Below are 27,965 nucleotides of genomic sequence, written 5' to 3' on the forward strand. Positions count from 1 at the left end.
GGACAGGAGGAAAACCAACATGGAATCTTACAACAAACCGCATCATACTATATCATTGTCGTATATTGAGCAATAAGCTTAAAGTAACTAAAATAACAAGTGTTAACATGTCAGCTTTGTAGACTATATTTTTCATATAGATAAGAGTGTGTAAGTCATGTATTTGATACATCCATTAATACTTTTTTAGATCTGTGGATGTTTTTAGTGTTCAGTCTTTCTAGTGTTCAGCACTGATCTGAACCTGTATCACATTATAAGCTTTATGGTACTTTATATATTTCTGTATACTAAGAAAATACATAGGAAATATGTGTAAATCATGTGATATGTTGTCGGTTTTGATTAGAACATAAATCTGTTTGTTTAAAGTTTAAATATTAAAACTGAAAGTTTATGTCATTTAGTGTCTCGTCCTCTGAGGGATAAAAACTTGGACTAATATTCTTAGATGTCCACAAATGCTATTTTGCAAAACAAATGTGATGAGAACTGTCATTCAGAAGGATTATACAAAATAAAGAGACAGTAGAAGATAGAGGCTGCATGAATGCAAACACAGTGAATGAAAAGATGCCAGTGGAGATTTTCGGAGGCAGGTCTGCACTAAGTGGCTCAAACTGAGGCCAGAATAATTTACCTTGTGATGAAAATGTTTCAATTTCAGCAAAAACCTGTTTCAAGGTTCAAAGGACATTTTTGGGGGGTTTTCTTGCTGAGAAATAGATTAGAAGATTGATACCACTCTCATGTCTGTATGGTAAATACATCTACTACCAGCTAACTTAGCTTAGAATAAAGATGGGAAACTAAGGGAAAAAGCTAGCCTGGCTCTGTCCAAAGGTAACAAAATCTTCATACTAGCACCTAAATCTCACTAATATCATGTTATATCTCATTTGTTGAATCCTTACAAAGACAGAAGTGTAAAAAGAACATTTTTTGCAGGGAGTTATGTGTCATTTCTTGGCCAGGATCAGTAACTTCCTGGATCCTCGGCTGGTTACTTGGCAAACTGGAGATGTGAAGTCTGACAGACGTGGATGTTTACCAGGCAGAGAGGAGGTCATGAAATATGCTATCAAGTTGCATTATGGGAAATATAACATCCACTATTTTGAATTCTGTCCCTTGCAAGTCCACCCAAATGTATGGTAGTGCAATACTAAATGGCTAGGGTATTTTTTCTAGTTTAACATTTTGACACAGAAGTAAGAGATGCATTTATCCAATCTGCTGCAGATACGGTTTTGTCTTCAGCTCAGTCACTTTAAAAGGGAAGGAGAACACTTTTCAATCATCTATCCAATAGACAATTGACACGAAATACTCCACAAGAGGTGATGTATGAATGTTGAGACATGTAGTAATTCTTGTGTAGTAACATGTTCCTTGGTTTCCAGTCTCACCCTGTGACAGCATCCTATAGTCTGTATGCAGAGAGGAGCTGCTGGAAGCTGAGCTGGTTCATTCTAGTCTGGACTGCTTTGGTGTGGTTTGGCATGGGACTCTCTTTGCCATATGGACTGTTCTAGCAATAACACACTGTGCTGTTCACTTGGCTGAACACTAAACAGTAATCAGTCGTTTCCTATTTACATGCTGCTCCATAACTGTCAACCATCAATTTATTTAACACTTAATGTCATAAAAACTATTTTCTTACAATTTAGTAATTCAGCAAATAATAGAAAAATTGCAACACTTTGACATCCTGTCATAATCCCTTAGAATTTTCATTTGGTGTTATATTGTGCTGAGAGCATAACTGACTGTTTGATGAAACCCTCCTCTGAACATCGATTATCCAATCATAGCTTAGCAACTGAGCATGGCAGGTCTTTCAGGTTTTGTATTTCTCCACATGTTGAAGTGGTGTTCACAGAGCTTTGGTAAAAGTAACCCTGGATATAAAGGAGGATGGAGCCTTTTTTTAACACAAGAGCAAAAGTATAAGGAATGGATTTAATTACTGCATTTAGTAAACTGCATTTTGTGGGGTTACAGGCTACAGCCCTGTTCATAACTGACACTGTGTATCCTCCTCTATATACTTAACTACAAACTAACTAGCTCTACACTGCAGTACTAGAATAATGCTGTTTCTCCATTTACATACCATCTACATGGATCATCAGCTGGTTAGGGTGCTGACTGTTAACCTGGGACCAGTTAGCTTTAGCCTCAAGGGGGAAGTATACTTCTCTACTCCTCCAGCTCTGATTGACCATAAGTCGACCTTCAGTCTGTTAGCATGATATCATGTCATCAAGTGCATATTTAAGACTAGTTTTAAAAAGTCGGCCAGAAATGGCGTCTTCAACAGTCGCAGAGCTGACATTAGGCTAATTAGCCAGCTAGCTACAACTGATAAAACCTGCCAGTGACAGTTGTCATTCCAGCTGACAAAATTGATGGTTGCAAGGTAGAAATGAGATGATGAGTAGATGTCTACTTCTGTTTTAAATCAACCACCCATTGTTTAAACATTGCTAATATTGGTAATATAATTTGATGGTAAATGTGCCACTTTGTCAATGTAAACGGCATAGTTGTTAGTTGCCCTGCTACTGCAGTAATTATGGTAGGCTTAAGGCACTTTATCAGCTTTGACTAGACTGCTGTAATTACTATAGTAGGAGTACAACTGAATTTAAAAGGTGGATGGCTTCCCTGAAGTAAAGACGCTCCGCTTCTGAAATGTTAGCCACCATGATGTCACCCACTGATTTATGGACTCCAATTTTGAAGCCTCGAATGAGGCATTTTGACCGTTATTTGGTCAAAATGGTTACCACTATTTGGTGCTAAAGACCGCCAACTACTTAAACTTCATCTTGCTGTACATCATGTGAATTTCATGTAAATCGGATAATGTTTGTCACATAAGGCAGACTTCCTGGCCCTAACTATAAGCTTTATCAAAAAGTTTAGTTTTAAGCCTACTCTTAAACACAGAAAGGGTGTCTGCCTCCATACACTTTCAATGTTACACAGATGTTAGGCTGTTAGGCAGACTGTTAGGCTCCTGGTTCCACAGGAGAGGAGCCTGAGAGCTGAAGGCTCTGCCTCCCATTCTACTTTTGGAGACTCTAGGAACCACAAGTAAGCCTGCATTCTGGGAGTGCAGTGTTCTAGAGGGGTAATAGGGTACTATGAGCTCTTTAAGATATGATGGTGCCTGACCATTAAGGGCTTTTGCAGGTGAGAAGAAGGATTGACATTCTATTCTGGATTTTACAGGAAGCCATTGCAGAGAAACTAAAATGGGAGAAATATGATCTCTTTTTCAAATTTTGTCATGCAGCTGGACCGTTTTTAGAGACTTGTTGGGGCAGCGTGATAATAAGGAATTGCAATAATCCAGCCTAGAAATAACAAAAGCATGGACTGGTTTTTCTGCCTGTTTTTGAGACGGGACGTGCCTGGTTTTTGCAATATTATGTGGGTGAAAAAAGGCAGTCCTTGAAATTTGTTTTATGTGGGAGTTAAAAGACATATCCTGATTAAAGATAACTCCCAGATTCCTTATGATGGAGCTGGAGGTCAGGATAATGGCATCCAGAGTAGCTATGTCATTAGATAATGTGTTTCTAAAGTGTTTAGGGCCAAGCACAAGAACTCAAGTTTTGTCTGAGTTTAGTAGCAGAAAATTGCAGGTCAACCAGGTCTTTATGTCCTCAAGGCATGCTTAGATGTTAGTTAACTGGTTGGTTTCATCATATTAATAAATATAATTGGGTATCATCTGCATAACAGTGAAAGTTTATGTTTGTAAAGTTTATGTGTTTCCTAATAATATTGCCTAAAAGAAGCATATGTAGGGTAAATAGTATTGGTCCAAGCACAGAACCATGTGAACTCTGTGTCTAACTTTTGTGTGCATGGAGGATTCATTGTTAACATGTACAAACTGAAACTGATCTGATAATAGGACTAAAGAATTCAAGATTCAAGATTTAGTTTGTCATTTTCTTGTGTATTTGCATACACACAAAAAACTAAATGCTGTTCCTCCCAGCCCACAGCAGTGTAACAAAAACAGAAAGGATAAAGAAAGTACATGTCTCAGTTCGATGTAGACAGCTCTTGCATGTCAACAACTGACCAGCACTGATGGGGGAGTGAAATACGAATGTCTACATGATGACGTAGACATAGACATGGACAAAGACACTGCATAGTCAGAACTAGGAGAGGCCGCTGCAAACGTCGTCACGCTGCTATCATACCAGTTCATGAAGAGAGAGAGAACCACCAACAAGGACCCCTTCATTTCTCCTCTTATCTTCACAAAATAACACTTCTGTTAGCTTCCTCAGTGCAGTTTCTCCTTTTGAAGGTTGGTAACAGTGGCAGGTAGCATTTAGCAGTTGACAGCTAGCTAGTGTTTTGATTTAAAAAATATATCCAAAGATGATATTTCCTCTTCTGTTGATTAAAGCTGTTACCTCTTCTTTAGAGTTCTTTTCTGAAGATTATTAGGTTATTTTGCAAAATGTCACACTTTTTAGGTTCAAGTTTTAGATGTATTCAGGAGCACATCCATCTTAGTGCGGTTCTTTTAATTCCAATTAAAAGCTCCAGTCTTTGTAATAGGATGTGATGGTCAATGGTATGAAATGCAGCACTAAGATCTACACAAGTACAGAGAGAAGTCCTTTGTCTGATGCAGAGAACAGAAAGCTTATGTTATATACAGGCTTAGCAATAGTAACTAAGGGTGACAAGCCTTAAACGATGCATCCTCCATTGCCTTTGTATGCAATCTCTAAAACTCTATTTGTGTTCTGACTGAACACACAGTTACACGGAACCATCAATTGCCCTGCACTCACAGTGTGTCAGTAGTGATATAACGCCTTGTATTGCTTTATGAGTACTAAGGGTGTAACGGTATGTGTATTTGTCCCAAACCGTCAAGGTGCAAATGTTACAGTTTGGTGCATGCAGTCGTATGAAGAATATGCTCTATGACCCCAACAACTCTGACATGCAGAACAATAATTCTAGCACTGCACCACTTAGATTAGATATAGTATGCCCATGGTTGCCTGGTTACTCTGGTTACCCTGCAGTCAGAATGACAAACTAGAGACCCATAACACTGACTGAGTGCAAAACTATGCTCCATTATCTCCATAGTGAAATTCTATCTCGTCTCCCCGTCTCCCTCTCCTCTCTGTGATGGTTGGCTTCTCACTCCACTTTTGAGTAAAGCTGTTCAGAACAACAATAAAAACATTTGATTTCTGAAGTGGTCAGACATCATCAGATCATAAGAACCAGTTCTGAGAGAGAAAAATGTAGTTAAAAAGTATGAAATTAAAAGTATTGATTTGGTCCCTCTGACTGAGACGTTATTATATATATCAATTGATTATAAATACTGAAGCATCAGTGTTACAGTTGTAGCTGCTGGAGGTGGAGCTAGTTTCAACTACTTTATAAAGGCTACAGTTAAACCATAAATCATCATCATAAAACAGCTGTCGGCAGGTGTCTAGACTCCTTGCAAGAAACAGAAAGTTTGTTATCCTTTCCTACTGCAGCACAACTAAACTGTTTCAATAATAGTTACAGCCAATGAGCCACTGTTGGATGTTTACATTTTTCAAAATAAAGGACCAAAATATTATCTACTACCTTTCTTTTTTCCCTGCTGTACCGAAATTGTACCACACTGTGACTCCAAAACCAAGGTACATACCGGAACATGAATTTTGTGTACTGTTACATACTAAACAGTTTTGATAATCGATATCATGCAAAACATTCTCTGGTTCCAGCTTGTTAAATGTGAGGTTTGGTACTTTTCTCTGTTTTACATTATAGTAAGTATGATGGGTTTTTCTGGATTTTGGACTGCTGGTTATGCAAAAGAAGACATTTGAAGAAGTCACCTTGGGCTCTGGACATTTAATTGTTACGTTTTATGTAAATAATACTCTGAGATGTCATTCTAAGCTGTTTCTGATTGAATGATGCTGATTCACATTGTTGTCCATGAGATGAGTTAGGTAGTCACTATTTGTCCATGGGCTGAACAGAGTTTTGTCAGAAGATTTCTAATCACATCAGCTCTCTGTGTTCTTGCTTCTTTTTACACCCAGTTTTACTGCTTTTGTTTCCCTGTGAGTTTTTGTTACTCACCCTTTAGAAAGGTGAGCACAACCCAGCTGGTGCTCAGTGTGTGGGTGTGTGTGTGTAAATGTGTGAGTTTGGCAGCATTCTCGCCCTCAGGATGCTGTAAATCATACAACAGTTTATTAGCGACTCCACCAGCCTTGAATCCAGCACACATGCTCACAGAGTTAGCGTGTTGCTTCAGGGGATTGGGAGGGTTGAGATGATGTCATGGCTGAAACTTGAAGAGATCTCAACACACACACATTTACTTCATTAGGACAGCATGAAAGCCTCGGCACAAGATGTTTAAGACTGATGAGCACTCTCTTTCTTTGTTTCCACAGGGAGCATCAGAAGTGAGCTGCTGCAGTGGAACAGTAAGTCATAAGTTTGTCTCATTATCTTCATCCTTTTTCCTTCCTTTCTTAAATTCTTATGAGATTTGATCTCTGGACATAGATATGACATTGACTCCTCATAAGCAGGTTTGATGTCTCCTCTTGACAAATATAAATCAACAGGATGACAGCTGCTATTAATGATCAGTGTTCGTTTGGCATCCGACTGTGGATTACAGATTGATGAAATACTGCTTCTCTGTTTTACTACAGATTTATACTCCAGATACAGGTGTATTTATACCACAGATACAGGTGTATTTATACTCCAGATACAGTGTATTTATACCACAGATTTGTACACAATATACATTGCACTACAGAAACAGGTGTATTTGAACCACCGATAAAGGTGATTTATTCTACAGATACAGGTGTATTTATACTACAGATACAGTTGTATTTATACTACAGATAAAGGTGTATTTGTTCTACAGATACAGGTATATTTATACTACAGATACAGGTGTCTTTATACTCCAGATACAGGTGTATTCATACTCCAGATACAGGTGTATTTGCACTACAGACACAGGTGTATTTATGCTACAGATACAGGTATACACACGACCTCAATCGCTTGCTCGTGTCAATTTGCCCTGTACAACATCAGGAAGATCAGACCCTACTTGTCTGAGTATGCGGCAAATCTCCTGGTACAAGCTCTCATAATATCATGCATTGACCACTGCAACTCCTTACTGGCAGGCCTCCCTGCATTTACGTTCAAACCTCTGCAGATGATCTAGAATGCGGCGGCACAGCTGGTCTACAACCAGCTCAAAACAGCATGTCACCCCACTGTTCATATCCCTCCACTGGCTCCCACTTGCTGCCTGCATCAAATTCAAAACTCTGACACTTGCTTACAAAACAGCAACTAAAACAGCACCTGCTTACCTGAACTCCCTCATTCAGGTCTACACTCCCTCTAGCCAGACTCTTCTCTTCTGTAGTTCCCCAGTCGTGGAACAAGTTGATGAACTGAAGGACTGAAACTTCAGACTCAAACTTAGCTTTATGGCACTTACTTGTTTTTATTTGTTAATAGTGCAATACAAATGACCAATATGAAAGACAACAAATGACAGAAACAAAAAGAGAGAAAAGGCAAAACAGCAGCAACAATAACAACAAGAATGATGAAAGAGCAAAAAAACAAACAAACAAAAGAGGCATAATGTTTGGCTTGTTATTGTCGTTATTGTGTGTGTTTGTGTGGGTGGGTTTTTTGTGTGAAAGATATAGAGGGGAGAGAGAGCATAAGGGGGGCAGTAATAACCAAAGGAAGAAAGAAAAAGAAAGGAATAAGAAAAACATAGCTACAATGCAGCTTGGAGGGCGGGTTAGGTCAGGACAGCTGGGTAAGGGCAGAATTTCTGTATTTATTTTTGTTTTTCCTTCCTTTTAACTTTTGTTTGTTTGCTTGTTTTATCATTTTTTATTCTTAATTGTTAGCTCTTTTCCCCTCTTCTCTTCCTTGCTTCTTTGCTTTCACCTGCTTCAGGCTACCACCTGGCCTGTAGGAGGTGGCTGGCTATTTGGAGGACAGATGCCCTTTAGAACAGCCCCCACCTCTACAGGAGGGCTCTATTCTGCTGGTTCTGAGGAGCATCTTTCTATTTGACTCCAAGCTGTCCCAAACCAGTCCAGTTCCCCAAACCCCTGACCACCCCAGTCACCAGAGCCCAGTCCAAGGAGGCCCCATTATTCAGATATGGTTGGAATGAAGGGATAAATAGTACATAATAGAATAAAACATAGCAAAAGATTAATGAATATTCAAAAAAGTTTATAAATATACATAAAAGAGTGAGAGTAGAAGGGATGAGACATCTGTGAATAGAGTGGGTTGTTGAGTGAGGAGGGTCAGTATAATTTTTAATTGTATGCCTGTGTATGGCCTAAACGTGAAGATGCTTGTGCATGTACAGGTGTATTTATACAACAGATACAGGTGAATTTATACAGCAGATACAGGTGTATTAATTCTGCAGATCATCATAAAGGTATCATAAAGACACCTTGAATCATAAAAAGCAGAAAACTCACCCCAAACTGTGAATTTTTTATTTTTTTTTTACATTTTAACATACCTGAAAAAATATACACAACTCACTACAATAACACACAAAACCCCTCAAAGAAGTGTGTGTGTGTGTGTGTGTGTGTGTGTGTGCGTGTGTCTGTGTGTCAGGTGTGTGCACACTGTAGCACCCAGAGGCAGATCACTGTAGGCTGAGAGAAAGCAGTGAGGCTGGATTAGGATGGATTAGCACTGTCGTCATCATCATACATTTAGCTTTCCCCTCCCACAATTTCTCTCTCCTTTTTCTCCTCCTTCCTTCTTTCCTCACAGGTCCTCCTCTCTTTTACCCTTCTCTCTAGCTATTCACCATCTTTTTTTCTCCTCTCCTGTAGTCTCCTGTAATTTAATTTTTAAAATTATTTTCCTCTCCTCCACCCTTCTCCTCCATTATCATATATTTTTTCTATTCATCCCCTTTACCTCTTTCACCCCATCTCCTTGTTTGCTCTTCTTTTTTAATTTCCCCATTCCCCTTCTCTCTCTTCTTCACCTTTCATTTCTCCTCCATTCCCCATCATTCCCCTCCTCTTCTCTCCTCTCGTCTTTTCCCCTCTCCTCCCCTCTTCTTCCCTCCCCCATCGTCTCCACCTTTTTCCTCCTCAGAGGGGACAGCAGAGGAGCGCAAGGAGCAGTAGGGCCAGAATTTACATCTTGATGTATCAGTTTCCTGCAGCAGCAGAGGCGGTGATGGATGACGCGTTGCCGGCGCTGCGGCGCTGCTATGAGTTACTGTGGTGATTACCGGCAGAGACGGCTACTCACTGGCCACTTCATCACTGTGACTGGTAGGGAGAAAGTCGAGAAAAGAGAGAGAAAAAGGAGCGAGAGACAGGAAAACAGAAAGAGAAGTGAGAAAAACGCAGTTGGAGTAGAGGGCAGGGGAAGGCAGCGGTGACTTGTTATGGCAGGATGGAGGAACAGAATGATTAGAGGGGAGGATGTTCTACTGGAGGAAAGAAAATTGTTCTCATGTGGAAAATAGCAGCAAGGATGTAAAACATGAGTCAGATGAGTAGATTCATATAAATTTACTCTTTGTGATTCAGGTTTGTAAAAAGTAACTGCAGTCGAAACTGCTTATAGTGATCACAGTTTCAGTTATCAACTGCTTATATGGATCAAAAAGCTTGGGACAGAATCATACCCATACAAATGCTGTTTAAATAATTTACTTATAATAATCAAGTAGTCTGCTTACAATGTTCATTTTTGGTCTTTTCATACATGACAACATATGAAAAAGATTTTTAAAACACAGTAATTCTACTTTGTTTAGTCTCCTTGAGGCTTATGACAAACTGCCAAAAATGAGCTGAGATCCAGCAGCGAAACAAGCATATGAAACAGCTGTACTCTATTTTGAAACAGTCAATAAAATTCAGTAAATAGCGAAGCTGCCCGTTTCATTCCACTATATTCTTGAAATAAATATAAAAATATCAATTAGATGGTAATCTGCATGAGAAATAAAGAAAAAGAAAAAAAATTTGGTTATAGTAATCATCCACTTGTAGTGATCAATTTGACCCGGACAGATGTGATCACACTAAGCAGTTTCCACTGTACTTGCTGCTTAAGTTACATTTTGAGGTACCTGTACATGGCACATGCCAACTCAAATATTTGAGATTAGATGTATTTAGAAATAATTAAATTCTATTTTCACAATAAGTTTCATATGTTTAATTAGCTTTAGTAATAAAGTGTATAAACAAAAGTCACTTCTCTGTGTGTTTTTATTGTTAACTCTGCCTGCTACACACAGACCCCCCTCTCTGTTTGGGCTACTTAGTTCCTTCCAGCTAGAAAACTCTACATAGTATTAGCGGAGCTGGTAAAGCCGCTCAGCTGCGGCTGGAAGTCATGTAGAATCATTGTTAAGCACAGTGTGAGGTTTGAATAACCAATATCAGCTCACCCCATGAAACAGTTTAACTTGAATGAATTTGTAAATTACTTACAGCTTCAGAACTTCACTTCAAAGTAACTTTCACCACTATCAGTGGTTTAACTATAACCCACAAGTTATTAACATTAGTATTAGCTTGTTGTTCTTTGCTATTATTAGTAGCTAGATTGTTGTTTTTGTCTAAACTAATTTGCAGCACTGAAATCTATTATATAAAATCCAGTATATACAATATAAATACTGTCATTAAAAACAGCAGCTATATGTGTGTTACATAATGAGTACATACACATTACATAAACAGTTCTGCTAGCTAACCAGCTAACATTAGCCTTGAGTTTAAAGCTTTTTCGCTAACATTTTCATGTTCAATATTGCTATTAAATAGTTATAGTTGTAGATAGGTACTGATCGGGAGGCAGTTTGATCATAAACATAAAAGCCCAAGCTGATAATGACTGCAAACAACTTGGTATGGTGTGTACGTTAACATATGTATAGTGAAATTGTGAAACCTCACAAAAATTTGACTGGATGTTATAAAACATTATGCATCACTACAGATAAGGTAATTCAAATTATCCACGATCCAGTTAGTAAATATATTTCCTAACACAACACAATGTAAATGGGAAAACTAATTATGTTATATGTTATATGGTTGATGATTTTGATAATTTCTGCAGTCTTTCACCTCTCAGGGAAGCATGAAGAAAAAATGCGCATCTGCTGCTTTACTTATAAAACCTTGTGTACCACGGAACATTCACCTCCAGTCTCTCTCTGTGTGTCTCATCCCGTGGTTGGTGATTTCATGTCTAGACCAGCCACTGCCTGCCATCCAGCTGTGGGAAAATCTGACATCTCCTCCTACCTCCTGCCCTCTATAAATCCTGAGAAAAAAACAGATCTATGCTTCATTTTGCTGTGGGCTTATTAAAATGGAAAGTTAAGGGACCTCGTATGTGTCAGCACTGCAGCAGTCATGAAAGGGGAGTTACTGTTCATTGTCGCTATTAGTCAGACCTGCACACTGTGAGAATGTACAGATTTCATAAAAAAAGGATTGACCATGTTTCTATCCACACAATATGGATGGTTGGTTGGTTGGTCAGTTAGTCCACCACTGTGGTCTAGACTGGAATAGCTCAACAAATACTGTATGGACTGCCATGAAATTGAATACAGACACACATGTTCCTCAGAGGATGTATTTTAATAACTTTGGTCATTCTCTTTTCATACTGTACCACTATCATCTGGCCAAATTCTAATTTGCACAATACTTTGGTTTATGACCAAATACCTGCACAACTAATGACATTCCCATCATTCTCCGCTGTACTTTGTATTTCCTACTAATATACACGTTAGCGTGCTAAAGTGCTAAACTAAGATTATGGTAAACATCAACACATTAGCATTGCATACTGATGTTAAAATTTGGCTCCGGCCTCAGAGAGCTAGCATGGCTGTTAGTTTTGTTAATTCATATGCAATGCATTATAGTTAATCAAGTTGAAATTCCATGTTGATTTTATGTCTCCATTGTCAGTCTTACTGTCACTCAGTGTCACTAGTGTGTTTCCAACAGGGGAGTCACAGTGCGCTGTGGTGGAAGTTCAAACTTCTGTATGCAATAGCAATACTGGGAATAAAGGCCCCCTGTGTGCGATTTTGGGCTGTCTGATTTTGGCAGCCTGATAAAGTCAGAAATTTAAGACCAAATCTGTCTGCTGTTATAAATGTAGATATTGATTTATCTACAAGTAAATTAAATTGGCCAATAAAATTGGCCCACCAATTTATCTAATACAGTTACTAATCCCAGTAATGCTCTGTCAACATGCTTTTGTTTTTGTCCTAAGGAGGTATGCCCACACACTGGCAGTTTTATTTTAATATGAAAAACAACACCACTACTACTAATAATAACAATAACAATGATAATAATATGAAAACATAAATTAATAGATACATTGCTGATGAAATCTGTCAGTTGTGTTTCAGCACCTGTGTCCAGTCTCTTTGAATATATCTCTGATTCTGGATGCAAAGAACATGATTGTCTGTTGAAAGCTTTGTGTAAGCAGTAAAACACTCCCCATGGTAAAAAAACAAAAAAAAACAAAACAGTAATTCATTACATTTTCTGAGTAACCAGATTAATAACAAAACATGTTTAAGTCGATTGTATTGTAATGTGTATGATGTGTACACTCATATTTGGGGTACTTACAGCACTTATTGGTGTTTTTGTGAAAAATCACATATTGGCCTTTTAATGTTTTCCCAAGTAATGTTGGCAGAAAAAACAAAATAAAACAAAAAAAACTCCAAACTCTCACAGCTTTAATCCAACAATGATTGAACATGGTCAAACCCTACTGTGTACTAAAACTCTGCTGGCATTGGTACAGGTTTACTTGGGGACACTGATGTGATTTTTTTGTGTGTGTTGTGCTTTTGGAGGAAGTTGGGTACATGTTGGATGTGCCCATCAATGATTTTAAACCTGTCTGTCCTCTTTCCCTGCTATAATTACAGTTCCTACCATCAACTTACTGTTTTTTGGCACACTTGCGGTCCTCAATATTTGAGACCTGTCTGGACAGACACCTTGTATTTTGAAGGTTTATCTTGGAAGTTTATGCTGAAGGTCCACTGGTGATGAGGTACATTGTTTTCTAGCAGAATTTCCTTGTCTATTATGAACCACCTTCTATAATTTGACAGTGGTTAAAACAGGCATCAGGACAAATATTTTACTGTCTACCTTCTGCTAAAAACACTAATTCTGTGTGAATTTGGCTAAAGTCAGTGTTTCACTTCGATGTACTGATTTGAAGTTGTCAATTGTCTGTACAGGTCTCCATGCTGAGTAAAAAACAAATTAAAAAAGAAAAAAAAAGTGAAAATCAAAGGATTACTGAGAAGCTGATTGTCAGGGACTAATCTTATCTGTTAAGCCCGATGTTTGGTAAAATATAGTTAGAACTTTCAGTTAGCACTTTCTTTAGTGAGGTGTAAAGTATATATAGGTCAAGGTGGTGGATTTGCATATAGCATGTCTAGCAACTATTGTTAGCCTTTTAAACCTTAACCGCAATTGTTACAATTAACCTTAAGTGTTTTAGTGGCTAATACCTATATGCCTAAATATACCTTAGCCATACCATAACCATAGTTTATTTGCCATAACCACAATCTTTCCCTAACCTTAATATCAATGCACTGTCATGTGTGGATATTGACAAATACAATCATATTAAAAAGGCTGGCATTGAGTGTAATCTGAGGTTTTGCAGAATTGTCCTGTGTCTGTCTGGTAGTACAGAAGGTTTGGATTAAAAATACAGATGACCTCTGATTTTTACAAAGCACATGGTCACACATCACACTGGTCCTGTGTGAATACGCAAATTAATGGGCAGTGTGTTAATGAGGCCTTCTTTGAATTTATTTTCTTAATTCTGCTTGGATGTTCCCCTGCAATGTTTTTAGTCTACTGGACATGCTACATTTCTGTGGTGTACATGATCCAAAGAGAGGTGGTCTTGAAAAGTGCAAGACTTTGATGCTGGGGACCTGGGTACACATCCTGTGTGGTTAGGGTTAGGCAACACAACCACTTTGGTTAATGATAGAGAAAGACTGTAGTTTTAATTAATAAATACATCACATAACTCCTGCCTCAAGCCACTTTCGATTTGACTTTTGCTTTCCCTACCTAGAGCTGTGGGTGCCTAAACAGAACCATACATTTCTTTAAAATCAGGCTTTAGTTTCTTCATGCAAATATGCAAATATTGTATTGTAAGAGGGTTTTGTAGGAAAACAACTGAAATACTTTGTCGTTTTTTTCTAAAACGTATCAACAATTTATTATGTTGATTATCAAATGTTTCCTTATTAATGTATGTTGATTGAAAAAAAAAATCATCAAGGTGACATTACGTTTCTAACTAAAATCCTTGAAAAAGATATGATTTTGCAAAGCAGTAGTATTTGAACATAGTTTCAAGGAGACAAGGTTGTGCATGTATACCTACTGCTGAGTGAGGGGAGAAATATGTGTTAGAGGTGCATGTGTTTTTTCCTTCCTTGCTGGTGAATAATTTACCACTGTGTGGTTCAACCTTGAGTTGTCCTCTGTGGTCTGAACGTCCACAACACACTGAGATTTCTGCTGCTGTTTCATAATACATCACTCTCTCTCTCTCTCTCTCTACCTCTCACCTGCTTGTAAAAGAATACATGTATTTGAACATAAATGAATTCCTCCTCTGAACACATTTTCTCACACACATTTGATCTACAGACAGACTTGTGTTTTCCCTGGTTTGGGAGGTCTGGTGTTTAAATCTGTCCTCCAGCAGGTTAATACTTTATGGAAGCTGGCAGAGACAACAGTGTCAGATCCATGAATGTGGTCATGCAGAAGAACATCAAGCATGTTAGCAAACTGTCAGGGACTCCTTTACATGTGTTTTGCCTTAAGAAAAATGTCTTTTATAGCCAAGACACTAAAGGTCTGCTTTTTATTTATGTCACTGCTTACTGCCAGACTTGTTGCCTAATACAATAGTACATTAAAGTACAATATATTGAAAGATCACACCTCTGCAATCTGTTACTTTTCACGTTTAAACTGCAGCACAATCAACACTGACATGTTTTATATCTAAATGACAATATAACTCATTTGAGTGTTTTGCTGTTCTAGCACTTGTATCGGCAACAGCAAGTTTACGACCAAAATACGACCACTTTGTCTCATTTCAAACCCCTGTTCATTAATCTGCTGCTATAACAGCCTCCACTCTGGTTTCAGCCTCTCCACCAGATGTTGGAACCTGGCTGCAGGGATTTCCTCCCATTCAGCCATAAGAGCATTAGTGAGGTCCAACACAGATGTTAGGTGATAAGTTCTGGCTCACGGTCAGTGCTCCAGTTCAACCTAAAGGTGTTGGATGGCGTTGAGGTCAGGACTCTGTGCAGGCCAATCAAGTTCTTCCAAACCAAAGAGGGAAAAGCATTTCCTTATGGAGCTGGCTTTGTGAACGGAGACTTTGTCACGTTGAAACAAGAATGGGACAAACTGTTGAACACGAAGTTGGAAGAATACTGTTGTTTAAAATATTATTGTACATTTACATTAAGATTTCCCTTCAATGGAGCTAAGGGGTCCAGACCAAACCAGGAAAAACAGATCAACTATAAGGATATGTGTGTCCTCATACCTTTGACAATATAGTGTAAATCTTTTGAGATCATCGATTCTATATTATTGGATAGGAGACGCCAGAGACAGACATCCAGAGTCAGGCTTGATGTCCACAAACATACCATCTCATAGCATGTTGTAAAATTTGCCAAAGTGGGTGAGACAAGGAAACATCTGTCATGCTACTCTTTCTGTCGGGGCCTTTTCAGGTGTCCTTGCTCTTCCACTTGCTCTGAGAGTTGCTATTTCTGACTGCTGCTCACCTGGAAAACTTTCCTGAGCTGTAAAGCATTGTTGCATTGCTATGACAACCAGCAAGCGTGAGTTTTCAAGTCATTAGCTGTGGCATAACTGCATATTTAGAGGCTGTCATCTGAAGAAAAGCTACAGGATCAGTCCGTTATGCAAGTGCCCCAAAACAACATATATTTACGTTCAAGTGACAGGCGCCCTACAGGAGAATCAAGTGATGTTATCATAGAGCAACAAAGTCTGTGGTGGGAGGAGTTCGGGATGGATGGATGGATCAACAAAACATCAGACTTTAACACAAGAGATCACTGTTTTTTTCCTTTTTCCAACCATGAGTCACCATTAGTTTTTAGGCACCATGACCACAATCACCCCCCAACCTTAACCATGTGGTTATTGTTGTAAGCACGACAATGAAGGTCACCTTACCTTAACAGAGTACTTATTTTAACCCAAACACTCTATTTCTATAAACCCAAATGGATTTATGTTTCAACAGTGATGTGTAACAGTTGTGAAAGGCTCAGACAAATTATGTAGTCTTGCTGATAGGGGCATCAGATCAGAAAACGCATTATTGTGTTGTTCTACAGTGCACATATTTTGTTGTGTAATTTGGACATGTTGCATATTTAACAGGGTTTTTAAACTATGATTATGATTATGTTTATTGCTTATATCTTCTGTTTTGATGTTTCAAAACATAACATAAAATGTAGTTAATGGAATTAATGGTTGCATCACTGTCTTAGAGACAGGTCATTTTCTGCTATGACACACTGCATGGCATGAATTGACAAACTGTTGTGTTCTCATATTTGCTCCTGATGCCCCATGTCTATTACATTGGGCCTTATTGGCTTTATATCCTGTAGTCTGATCCTTGCAGGAATCACTGGTGGCACCTCAGGTGAAATAAACAGGAGAATGAGTCTTTAACACAATGATAAACCAGTAAATGATGCTCAGTGACAAGGAATTACATTCACAGACATTTTCAGCTTTGACACAGACATGTGTTATATGAATATGAGGTTGTTATTCACACAGAAAGCTGATCTGGAAGGATTTCTTTTTCCTTTAATAAAATGATGCCTTTCCACCTCCGATCTCTTTAATCAAGTCACAATAAACCTCTCTGCACATGTATTCCAATTGACAAATTGGCTCAGCTGAGGTGTGAATAGATACAGAATGTGACAATAGTGTCATGCAAGAGCAGCTGGCAGAGAATCTATCTGCATGTAGGAGGAAGGAAAGGGGGCTTTCTATGCACAAAAGCCTTATCGCCTCTCGATTCAATGCTTTCTCTGATCTCTCTCTCTCTCTCTCCTTCCTTCTTTCTCTCTCTCTCGTACCCTCTCCTCTCCCCTCCCCCAAAGGCATCTGGCTGATCTTTAACTGCTGGTGTGAATCAGATGAGATGAAGTTGCTGCCTGCTCTTTGAATAAATGCCTCTACCCAACAGTGCTTTCATTAAAAAAATCACCAGAGACACATCTCCTGAAGGCCTGTGAGTGAATGTTCCTGTACTTCCATCTTTATGAAGACCAACTGAATGAATGACGCTTTTTCTTCAGTGAGACACCACCCTGTTGTAATGTATGTGGGGGATTTGTTTTGTAGCTTTGTGGTTATGTATGACACTGCATATGGGTTAAATAAATATGTATGAGTGTATATGCATTGATCAGAATCAGGTTAATTTCCAAGTATGTTTGCACATACAAAGAATTTACCTTGGTGTTTGTGGTACATAGCAATTAATATATAGTGCACATTATACAGTTCTCAAAGAACGTCTGTACAAAGTCAAGGGGTTGTGATATGTAGTACAACAAGCTAGCGAAGCATTGTTAATGGAATCGTGTTCCTGCACATGGTCAATGGTGTCTGCTGTACAGGAAATGCTCTCAGAGAGATGAAATTGTGATTGCTGTTATTCATGTTTGGAGCCATTTCTAAACTAACTACCTAGTACTATTCCCAGGAACCCACTGTGGTGGGGGAACTGCAGCTGATGGCTGGAGTCAGGGGGGATGTGTCAGGACTGCCCCTTTGTCTTTCAAATTGACAGCAGAACTCATTTAGATTGTAATCGCCAGGCACAGGTCATTAATTGAGTTGGGGGCTTTACGTTTGTAGTTGATGTGAGATCTCTCCAGACAGAGTTCTGGTCCATTGGCTGACTTGATCTTCTGTCCTCTGCACATGCCCAGTAGGAGGAGAATTACCTGTTTTGGCATTTTAATGTAGATGGAGGTATTTGCAGAAAGAAACTGAAACACCCGTTGTGGACATTTTTGCATGAAAATGGCCCCTAAGCCTCTTTCACTGCCTTGCTAAACCTGTATTTCGCCTCTTTAACATATCCCTGTACCCAACCCTGAATGACTCTTTCTTTTTCAAACCTTAGACGCCTGGGCTTGGCATGTGCGTGTTGGTATGCAGCTGCCCTCACAGAAGCTTATGTAGGACATAACAGCCTCTGTGTACTCATCCAGAGTGTTGGTGGCAGTCCTGAAAACCTCCCAGTCAGTACAGTCCAAACACTCATGAAGGTCCTCCACAGCTTCATTGTTCCACGTCTTAGATACCCTCACTACAGATTTAGAGATCTTTTATTTCTGCCTGTATGAGGGGATCAGGTGGACCATGACATGGTTAGAGTGGCCCACTGCAGTGCGGGGGACAGCATGGTAGCAACGCTGACTGTGGTGTAACAGTGATCCAAACTATTCTCTTTTCTGGTCGGGCATTTAATAAACTGTCCATATTTGGGGTGGTCGTAGCTTAAATAAACTTTGTTGAACTTGCCGAGGACAATAATTGAGGAGTCCAGGTTTGTCCACTCTACACACAGTATCCAGTAAGCGAGTTTGCGTTGTGCTTCCTGCACATTGGCCTGCAGTGGAACATAATCATTGACAAGGAAGGATGCAAAATCGCAGGGAGAGTAGAGGGGTTTGCAGTTGATGAAGAAGGATTCCAGCAGGGGCAGAAGGGTTATTTAGTTGAATATGTTAGTCTAGTCTGCCTGACTCATTGAACTTTTATCAGACTGAGGTTTGAGCAAGAATCTATGGCCCTGACCACGGCTCTGAAATATCAGTAGCCTAACTGAGTTGTGTATTGATAAACCCATGGTGCTGTCCTTGGTGCTGAAGTAGCAGAAGGATTTGTAATTGCGCCTTTTTCTCTCAGTCCCACTCTTCTGTCAGTTACGTCTTGGATCTATAATATTCTCTAAACTATATACTATAAAGACTCAATTCTATACTATATTGTAGCCTATATACTCTACTCTCACTGTAGAATAGTGTCACCTTCATGATCAATGTGACAAGTAGCAACTACACATTGTTGCAGAAGAGCGAGAGGATCATAGAGACACACTGCTGCCTGTAGTATTCCTACAATATTCCTATGATCTCTATGATCATTCATACACCCCCAGACCAAGCCACCTCTGTAATAAAATATTTAAGGGTAGACATGACTACAGATATAGTTTTTACTATAGAAGTTTAGTGTAACCTGGAAGTGGAGCAGGTCATGTGACTGAGGAAATTAAGCTGCGCTGACCACACCGAGCTCAGCTGCTACACATAATTCCAGGTAAAGTTTATACTGTCAAAACTACAGTGTGTTTTTAAAAATTTGCGTTATTAATATGCTTAATGTCCACATCCAGTAAAAGAATAGGCCTACACAAAATATGTATTTAGCCTAATAGTAGTTCTATTAAACTGAAATTAAAATTGCAATTATAATATCAAGAATTAGTCTAGGCCTATATAATAATCCTGCGGTCCTACCCTAACCCTCCCACTGGGCCATCCCCCCCGCTAAAAATGAACAAATCACCTACAGGCTGGCAGTGATAAGAAAAATCACCCTCCTGCTGTGATTTCTCTACTCGGGCTGTTCTTCAGCATTAAAAGCAACATTGTGATGAAGCAGTAATCTGTTTTTCTTTCTCTGTATTTCAGTTCATTCATCGCTGCTTTTGTTAGGGGTTCAGCTCCTCTGCAGCATCAGCAAACTGTAAAAAGAAAAAGGGATCTGAAAGTGAAATGCAGGGTGTTGTCTGTGGACTCCAGCCAGCAGCTGGTTTCCTGAGAGACAAATTCTCATACCTGGCTGTGACCTTTTCAACAGTGGACATTTGATATGTCAAACACAGGTGTAGCTAAAGTACTACCATTAATGATAGATGCAATCCATTTCTATTGTTCATGCTGATTGGCATGCTAACTAACACGGCTTACTGAGATACTTCACTGTAATGGTGTCATCATCAATGTTATTCCAGTTGTGCTCAAGTGTTTCAAATGTTTGCTGTGAAAAAGCTCGTTTACATGTAACTACTGTAATGTGGCTTTTCAACACCAGTAACACATTGCCAGAAAACTTAAATGTGTCCATAGTTTACAAGAAAGGACAGAATAACAACAATCATAACAATAACAATAACAGCAGCGATAGCCAAGGAAGGACACCAACAGGACTGCAAAGGCTCGGCCTGCATCCCAGGGTTTCCTGTGAGATGAGAAAGCACAAAAAACTCAGGGAAAGAAGCCAAGTTAGTAACATGCATTGATGCTACATGAATGCATACAGATGGAGAGGAGGACGAGAGAGGAGCTCAGTGCATCATTGGAAGTCCTCTGGCAGTCTAGGCCTATAGCAGCATAACTAAGGGCAGATCCAAGGCGAGCCTGGCCAGCCCTAACCATAATCTTCATCAAAAAGGAAAGTTTTAGGCCTACTCTTAAACATAGAGAGGGTGTTTGCCCCCCAGACACCCATCTGGAAGATGGTTTCACAGGAGAGGAGCCTAATAGCTGAAGGCTCTGCCTCCCATTCTACTTTTGAAGACTGTAGGAACCACAAGTAAGCCTGCATTCTGGGAGCTCAGTGTTCTAGTGGGGTGATAGTGTACTATGAGCTCTGATGGTGCCTGACCATTAATTGCTTTGTAAGTTAGGAGAAGGATTTTAAATCTATACTAGATTTTACAGGAAGCCAATGCAGCAAAGCTAAAATGGGAGAAATATGATCTTTTTTTCTAGTTCTTGTTAGTACACATGCAGCAGCATTCTAGACCAGCTGGAGAGTCTTTAGAGACTTGTAAGGGCAGTCTGATAATAACAGTGTCCCCAGTGTGCTGAGCATGGGAATTGTAAGGTGCACATGTGGTTTTCATTTGTGAAACTTGAGTTTATGTGAAATCAAAATGAGATGTTTCAGTTCACATACGAAATGACCATTTTCACACATGAAAGTTTGCATTCACATGTTAAGCTAAAAGCATGTCAATTAAAATGGCTGGGGAGATGTTACAGTTCACATGTTGAAAACATGATGTCTTTTGTCACGTGTGATTTTCAAGATACACATGTTAATTCCAAATCTTTTTCATATGTTAAGGTTCAAATTCATGTAAAAAGCTGAAAATATGTTGTCTTATCACATGTGATTTTTAGGATACACATGTCATTTACCAATGTGAAGGTTTGGTTCACATGTGAAATGTTTCAGTTCACATGTGAAATGTTTCAGTTCATGGTAGTCAATAGTGTGATAGTCTTCAAATAAAGGGATAACAGTGTCAGAAATAGTTGTGTAACAAATTAAAAAAGAGTTTGAAGGAGAAGTTCAAACCACGCTTAGTTTCTCTGCTACACATACTGTCATTGTCCAACCGTTAAGCAGGCATCAATGTCGGTTCATGAAAGTTAGACAGCTCCCCCAATTCTGACATCAGGAAGGCATGGAGTTTGTGGGTTTCAGATGCTATTTGACCACCGGGATAGCACTTGTGATGTAGATACTGACGGTTTAAGGCTGTCCCTGCCGTACAGTTTCCAGCTCTATTAATATTTGCATGGAGCATGGCAATCAAAAGGCTATATCCTCGGTAAGGTTTGTGAGGCAGGCTCATTATTGTTGGGCAATCAGCTCATGTCAGTGCTGTAAACTGGATAGCTAGTGAAGCTAGTTTACTATTTATTTTTAGATTTGAGTTAGTATTTTAGTTATTGTATATAATTTAGCCTTTAACTGTATTTGTTAATTTCATATTTTGTGATTCATGTTAAGTGACTGCTATAACATTGTGATTTGCCTCTGGGATTAATAAAGTACTCCACCCATCTATCATCAAGCATATTTTAGGCTGCACATTATAATCAGGTCTACTTTAGGGTGCCTGCACACCCACTATTCTGACTTTTCACTGTGCGTCACTGTTGGTCAGGTAATGGTTTCAAAGTCAGAATAAAGCATGAAAGAGAACTTAAAGGGGACCTATTATGCTCATTTTCAGCTCTATATTTTTTATTCTGGGACGCCACTAGAGTAGCTTTGCATGACTCACATTCAAAAAAATTCCTTATTTATTTTATACTTAACCTTTATGCAGTCTTAGCTCCTGTCTCTTTAAGGCCCCCCTCCCGATGAGCCCACTCTGTTCTGATTGGCCAGCTTTCCGAAATCCTGCTGAGGGGCAGTAATATCAGAGTTGTGTTAAGTTATGGTCATCTGACTATATAAAGAAATCCATCACACCAATGTTGGGCTGAAAGTAGAAAAAAACATTGGAAACCGAGCAGTCAGAGCAGTCTGAAGCCTATGCTTATTGCTCATAGGGATACTTCTACGTACGTATACCTCATTATTTGACACTTTGGCCACATTTAATATGAACATCCGACATTGTAATATTACCTTATTTTCTCTAGTCGTGGCTGGGGCCTTTATTTACCTTAACTGCAGAGGGTATCAGGCCTTTCTTGGAAGCAGGCTTATATAGCAGCCTTTATTCCTAATTCCCTCTGTTTGATAAGTATACTTGCTCATATTTTAGTACGAAGCCTCCCTGTTTTCTGATCTGCTTCTGTTTGCTCTGTTAAATTTTTGTTATTGCATTATGCTATTAATAAAATTAAAAGCCTTCATTTCCTGACTTTTATTGTGAAACATTACACAAACATTTCAATGTAACTAACGTGTGAAGTATGATCGGTCAAGTACCAGAAGGGAAATATGGCCAGTGTCACATAAAAACTAGACAAATCTGAGGTAACGTTATGTTGGATATAAACATTAATAGCCAGTTAACAGCACAGCCAAATATCAAATATCAATCAGCTGTCTCTCTAGCTCCAAGCTAACTTTCTTCCTCCCATCACCAGCTAGCCATGCTCTCCTCTTGTCAGCTAACAGCAGCTCACACTTCTGTCTTTTCCAGTATCTGATTCTTATCGGGTCAGTGTCAAAATTTCTTGCAGCTTTCGCTCCTTAATTTTCCTCTGCATATTGCAAAACTCTCTCTTTGAATTTTACATCAAATTTCTGTCTGGTTGGTGCCATGTTTGCTCTCTACAGTGTTGTGGCATGGGTGTTATGGAAAATTTAGTCACTGACACTTGCACAGGTCCTATATGGTACTTCAAATATAGCTACCGCCATCTTATGGCACTTGTACATTACTACAAACCACAGTCACATTATAACAGACACCAAGAGGAGCGGGGCGGACATTTCTTTTCATTTGATAACATTAAAAGTAAAGTTAGGCTTTGCTATCGGTTTCCTAACTCATTTTAAAAAAATGAGAGAAAAAGAGAAAGAGGGAGCTAGAGAGTGAATGAAGAGCTTGAGCTAATAAGAAAGCAGTGAATCAGATCACTAAAAAAAATATGCAATTGTTTCACAGCGGTTACTTTCTAGAGCACAGATAAACACACCCACACCACCACACATCACCGTACAACCCTGCAGTGGTGCGCAGCAACACCTGATTTGATCTGAATACGGCCTTAATCCATCCTTGTTTTTTCCCTCTCCGGCCTGTATTTGGGGCCAGCCTTTATTTGTTCGTGTCGACCACACTCCCGGCCATTATTGGAGAATATACGGTATATATATGACTGCAAATAAGGAAAAGTATAATAAGTCCCCTTTAACATTATTCAGGTTGTCTGCAAGTCATATCAACTTGATGCTTTGTGTCAGCTTTATGGCATAAAGCATCACTTTTGGTACTGCCAGAACTGAATTTAAGATGTGAACATTATATTCAAGACCACTTATCACTTTGAATTCCCCGACATTTTATGACTTGGTTGTCCTCCTCCAAGTTTTGATTCCCCCCATGGATTACATCACTGACTTCTACCCATACATACTTAGAGATAATTCTCAGACAAATGTTTGATCAAACAAAGGCCTATTTCCATCTCTTCTCTGGACACCACACAATGTTAACACAAGAGATATATTGAGTGGATGTGCATTGATCTTTTATTTGACTGTTAATTTACAGGTATAGAGAAAGAACACCAATCTTTGACACTCCACTGTGGAAAACAGTAGTGTTCAGAAGTGTGAATTGTGAGATCCAGTGTGAAGTCTGAGCTGACAGATTTATTGTGGTGTTTTTAAAGTTCAGAGCTGCCTGCTGAGTTCAGTTTTACTCTTTAAAACGACTGATGTTGTCTGTAGCTCAGAGTCTGGATTATTCCATGATGGTGAACTCCACCCAGTCACAGTCATGAGGCACTAAAGCAAATACTGAAAGACCCCAACAAAACATTTGAGATGGTTACTGAGAATTAACTAGAAATGGAGACAGTCAATGACTCAGATTGATTAGATGTGACTTAGCTTGGGACAGCTCTCTTCTTCTAGTTCTCTTTACTTAAATAGCAAAGTTTCTCAAAGAATGGATGTGCAGTTTGTGTGTGTGTGTGTGTGTATGTATGTGTGTGTGTGAGAGAGAGAGAGAGAGAGGGGGGGAGGCTGGGGGAGCCAAAACATCTGGATCTCTCATCAAATTCCTGGAAGCTACCCCATCCAAATGACTGCGGAGCGGGGACTTTTGTTTGTATGTGTGTGTGTATATGTGTGATTTTTGTTACCTGTTTTGGTTTCACTGCAGCTGCATTTTTATTGGTTTCACGTTAAGGAGTTTTAAGGCTGTTTAAAGACTGAATAAGAAGAATGAATTTTAAGCTTGGGACAAACTTGAAGACTAGTTTAAACATACAAAGACTGGACAAACCTTAAATAATTGTGTGTTCAGGAGTTCTGAGGTGTGTTCCATCAAGGCAGATAAAGGGAAAGCCTGGCTTATTTCGATAAGCCTCGCTAATTCAAGTGAGAGTTCTGTTCCATTACTGTGGCTTATATGGTCCACACCTCAGTAACTGTGGTAACTTATGCAGGAAAACCAGCCTGCTCAGCAGCAGGCTAACTGTCAAGCTTAATTTAGCTGTGTCAAAGAATGTCTGACAGACGGAAACAGACCCCCAAAAGACAGTTCTGTCAACTGTCTTTTTGTGCTCACATCACTTGTCATGTCCGTGTTCTGAAACATAATTTGAAGAACTGTGAGGGACTTTTACAGAAATACCTATTTCAGTTAATCCCCATCACTTTTGCTTTGGAGTGAACCCCTTTTATTTGAAAGTTTAGCATTTATAATATTAAAAAATAAAAGTGTGCTAACAAGTCAAAACCATGACCTTCTGCTGTGTCTAAATGTATACAGTGGAAACTGCTTATAGTGATCACAGTTACAGTAATCAACTGCTTATATGGATCAAAAAGCTTGGGACAGAATCATTCCTATACAAAATTTATGCTGTTAAATTAATTTGCCCATAGTAATCAAGTACTCCACTTTCAGTGTTCATTTTGGGTTGTTTCATACATGACAACATATGGAAAAAAATTTTAAACTACGGTAATTCTGTTCATACTTAACTCCCATGATAAGTGGCTGCAGCACCATTGCCCACCTGAGGCTGCTGCTGTGTACACATTGAAATCATGAATCATTGGATGGTATTCTGCAAGCAAAGAGAAAAAATGGCTATAATGATCAATTTGACCCAGACAGACGTGGTCAAATTGTGGTTTCCACTTATATGCTTCTCCTGTTTCTTTATCTCCAATTGCAACCTCTTAACTTTTAACTTTCGAACAGACACCCTGTAAAAGAGAAAATGTGTCAAAGAGTAGCTGATTATGTAGTTGGTAAGTTGGTTCTCTTAAGTTGCCTACACCATTATTTTATCCATACATCTGATATTATCTAGCCTACTGATAATAGAAACACAATCAGTGATCTGAATGCTCATTTATTAAAACCATAATTAGGGGCAAGCACTACTTACCCAGATTCATCCTGGCAGTCTAGGGTATTGGCCCATCAACCTTCTGGTTACAAGCCTGCTTTTGGCCATCTCTAGCCATCTACATAGATGTGTATAATTTACCCTTGCTTTGTTAATTGCAGCAGTATTGCCCTTTTTGATGATGACTGATATAGTTTCATTAGCAGGTTTGTTTCGCTGCTGAGAAGAGCACCCCTCCAGTTTTCCCTTCTTTTTGCGGCATAGTACCTTCTTTTCCACAATCGACTGTTCTGTGCTGCTTATGTAGTCCATGCACACGCACACTGCAAACTTATTCAAGCCTGGCTAGAGTTAGCATTGTCTAGACACAGCTAAGCTGTGTTAGTGGAACGGCTTGAGCCTCAAGTGAAAGTCGACGTTAATTCTAGACAGGCTTTTTCAAGTAAGCCCAGCTTTCTTTAGCTGTGTTGATGGTATACCCCTCTGGTGGTAGACAACCCCACAAATCCTGCAAGAGTGCCACTTGTCATATGTTCTTTTACTAAAACAAACCTGGATGCCACCCAGCATCTTGTATTGTGCAGCAGAGGTCAATATGCAGTTCAATTAACACTAAAAAGGCAAAAAAGAAAGAAAACAAAAGCACAGAGTTTAGGTGAGATCTTGGATGGAGAGGTGTGGGTAATGTGCACTATTGAGCCTACAGAGGGAATTTGAGGGATCAGTTTTGTAAAATGAACATAACTTCAGGTTCTGGTCGGCTGTGCAGCTCTTTGAATTTACATTGCAGACATTCATTCTCTTTACAGCTCAATAAGCTTTTCACTCCATACCTTTCTGAATTTTCTCTTCTTTTGTTTATTTTCCTGGTACATCTCACACACAGGTGATGTCATCTGTTGCAAATATCAAACATGTTTAAAAAAATATTTATGAGAATGACTGGCAGTGAGTGGATTTGAAGACATGAGATTAGAATTCTTACATATCACACACTAAACAATTTTATCTGCTAACTGTCAACACAGATTGACCCAGACTGAAACAGACCAGTCTGGGCCAACTCAGCCCCAATGAGTTGGCTGACTTAAGTCAATGCAAAGTCTTTAAAAGAGACTTTCCTCTTGTGTGTGTTTGCCTCATTAACTCATGATTACCTGCATTTGTGTGTATACAGTATGTGTGTGCATGCTTGTGTTGGTAACTGGTGTGGAAAGATATTTTCAACCATGAAGCATTCAATCCACCACAGTAATTTGACCTGCAAGGCTGCACTAAATAATCCACCAGTTAATTAAATCATCACAAGAGGAGAAGAGAATGAAAACAGAACTCAAACTGTCAAATTGAGTGTGTGTGCAGATTTACTCCATCCAGGGCAAGACATAGGCGAGCTAGGCGGTTGCTTAGGGCACCACCAGGTGGAGGAGTGCCAAAGAGGAAGTCTAAATAATTCTAAATAATTTCAGACACCCAGTTTACTTTTAAAAGTCTGTCCCACTCATGCTAAATAAACCCAGTGGTCACACTGCAATACAATGATTGTTGATCTTCAAGAAGGCCTGATGGCCAAAACATCATCTGAATAAAAGAGAAATGCATATGGAGCCAGAGTGTGCAACACTTTTTTTCCCACCCCCACACTGCAATATACACATGATACTGAGGACTCTGGAGACATACAATAAGAGGACTCTCTACAGGAACTGACACTCACTGTAATATCATTAATTATTACACGGATTTGTCGAATACTCGATTCTGACTGTCTGTTATTTCTGAATAGCAGACCACTGCTATGAATAACAGACCA

At 39.2% G+C, this 27,965-nt stretch overlaps 1 protein-coding gene across 1 annotated transcript in view; it reads left to right on the forward strand.

Moving 5' to 3' along the window:
• enox1 (ecto-NOX disulfide-thiol exchanger 1) overlaps positions 1-27,965 on the forward strand; it is a 248,150-nt gene that overhangs the window by 73,964 nt on the left and 146,221 nt on the right. Inside the window, exon 2 of the mRNA XM_067604589.1 lies at positions 6,474-6,506. The gene's annotated coding sequence lies outside the window, so the exon portion shown is untranslated. The remainder of the gene's footprint in view (positions 1-6,473; positions 6,507-27,965) is intronic.

Source organism: Thunnus thynnus, chromosome 11, assembly GCF_963924715.1.
Source record: "Thunnus thynnus chromosome 11, fThuThy2.1, whole genome shotgun sequence".
Classification (NCBI taxonomy): Eukaryota; Metazoa; Chordata; class Actinopteri; order Scombriformes; family Scombridae; genus Thunnus; species Thunnus thynnus.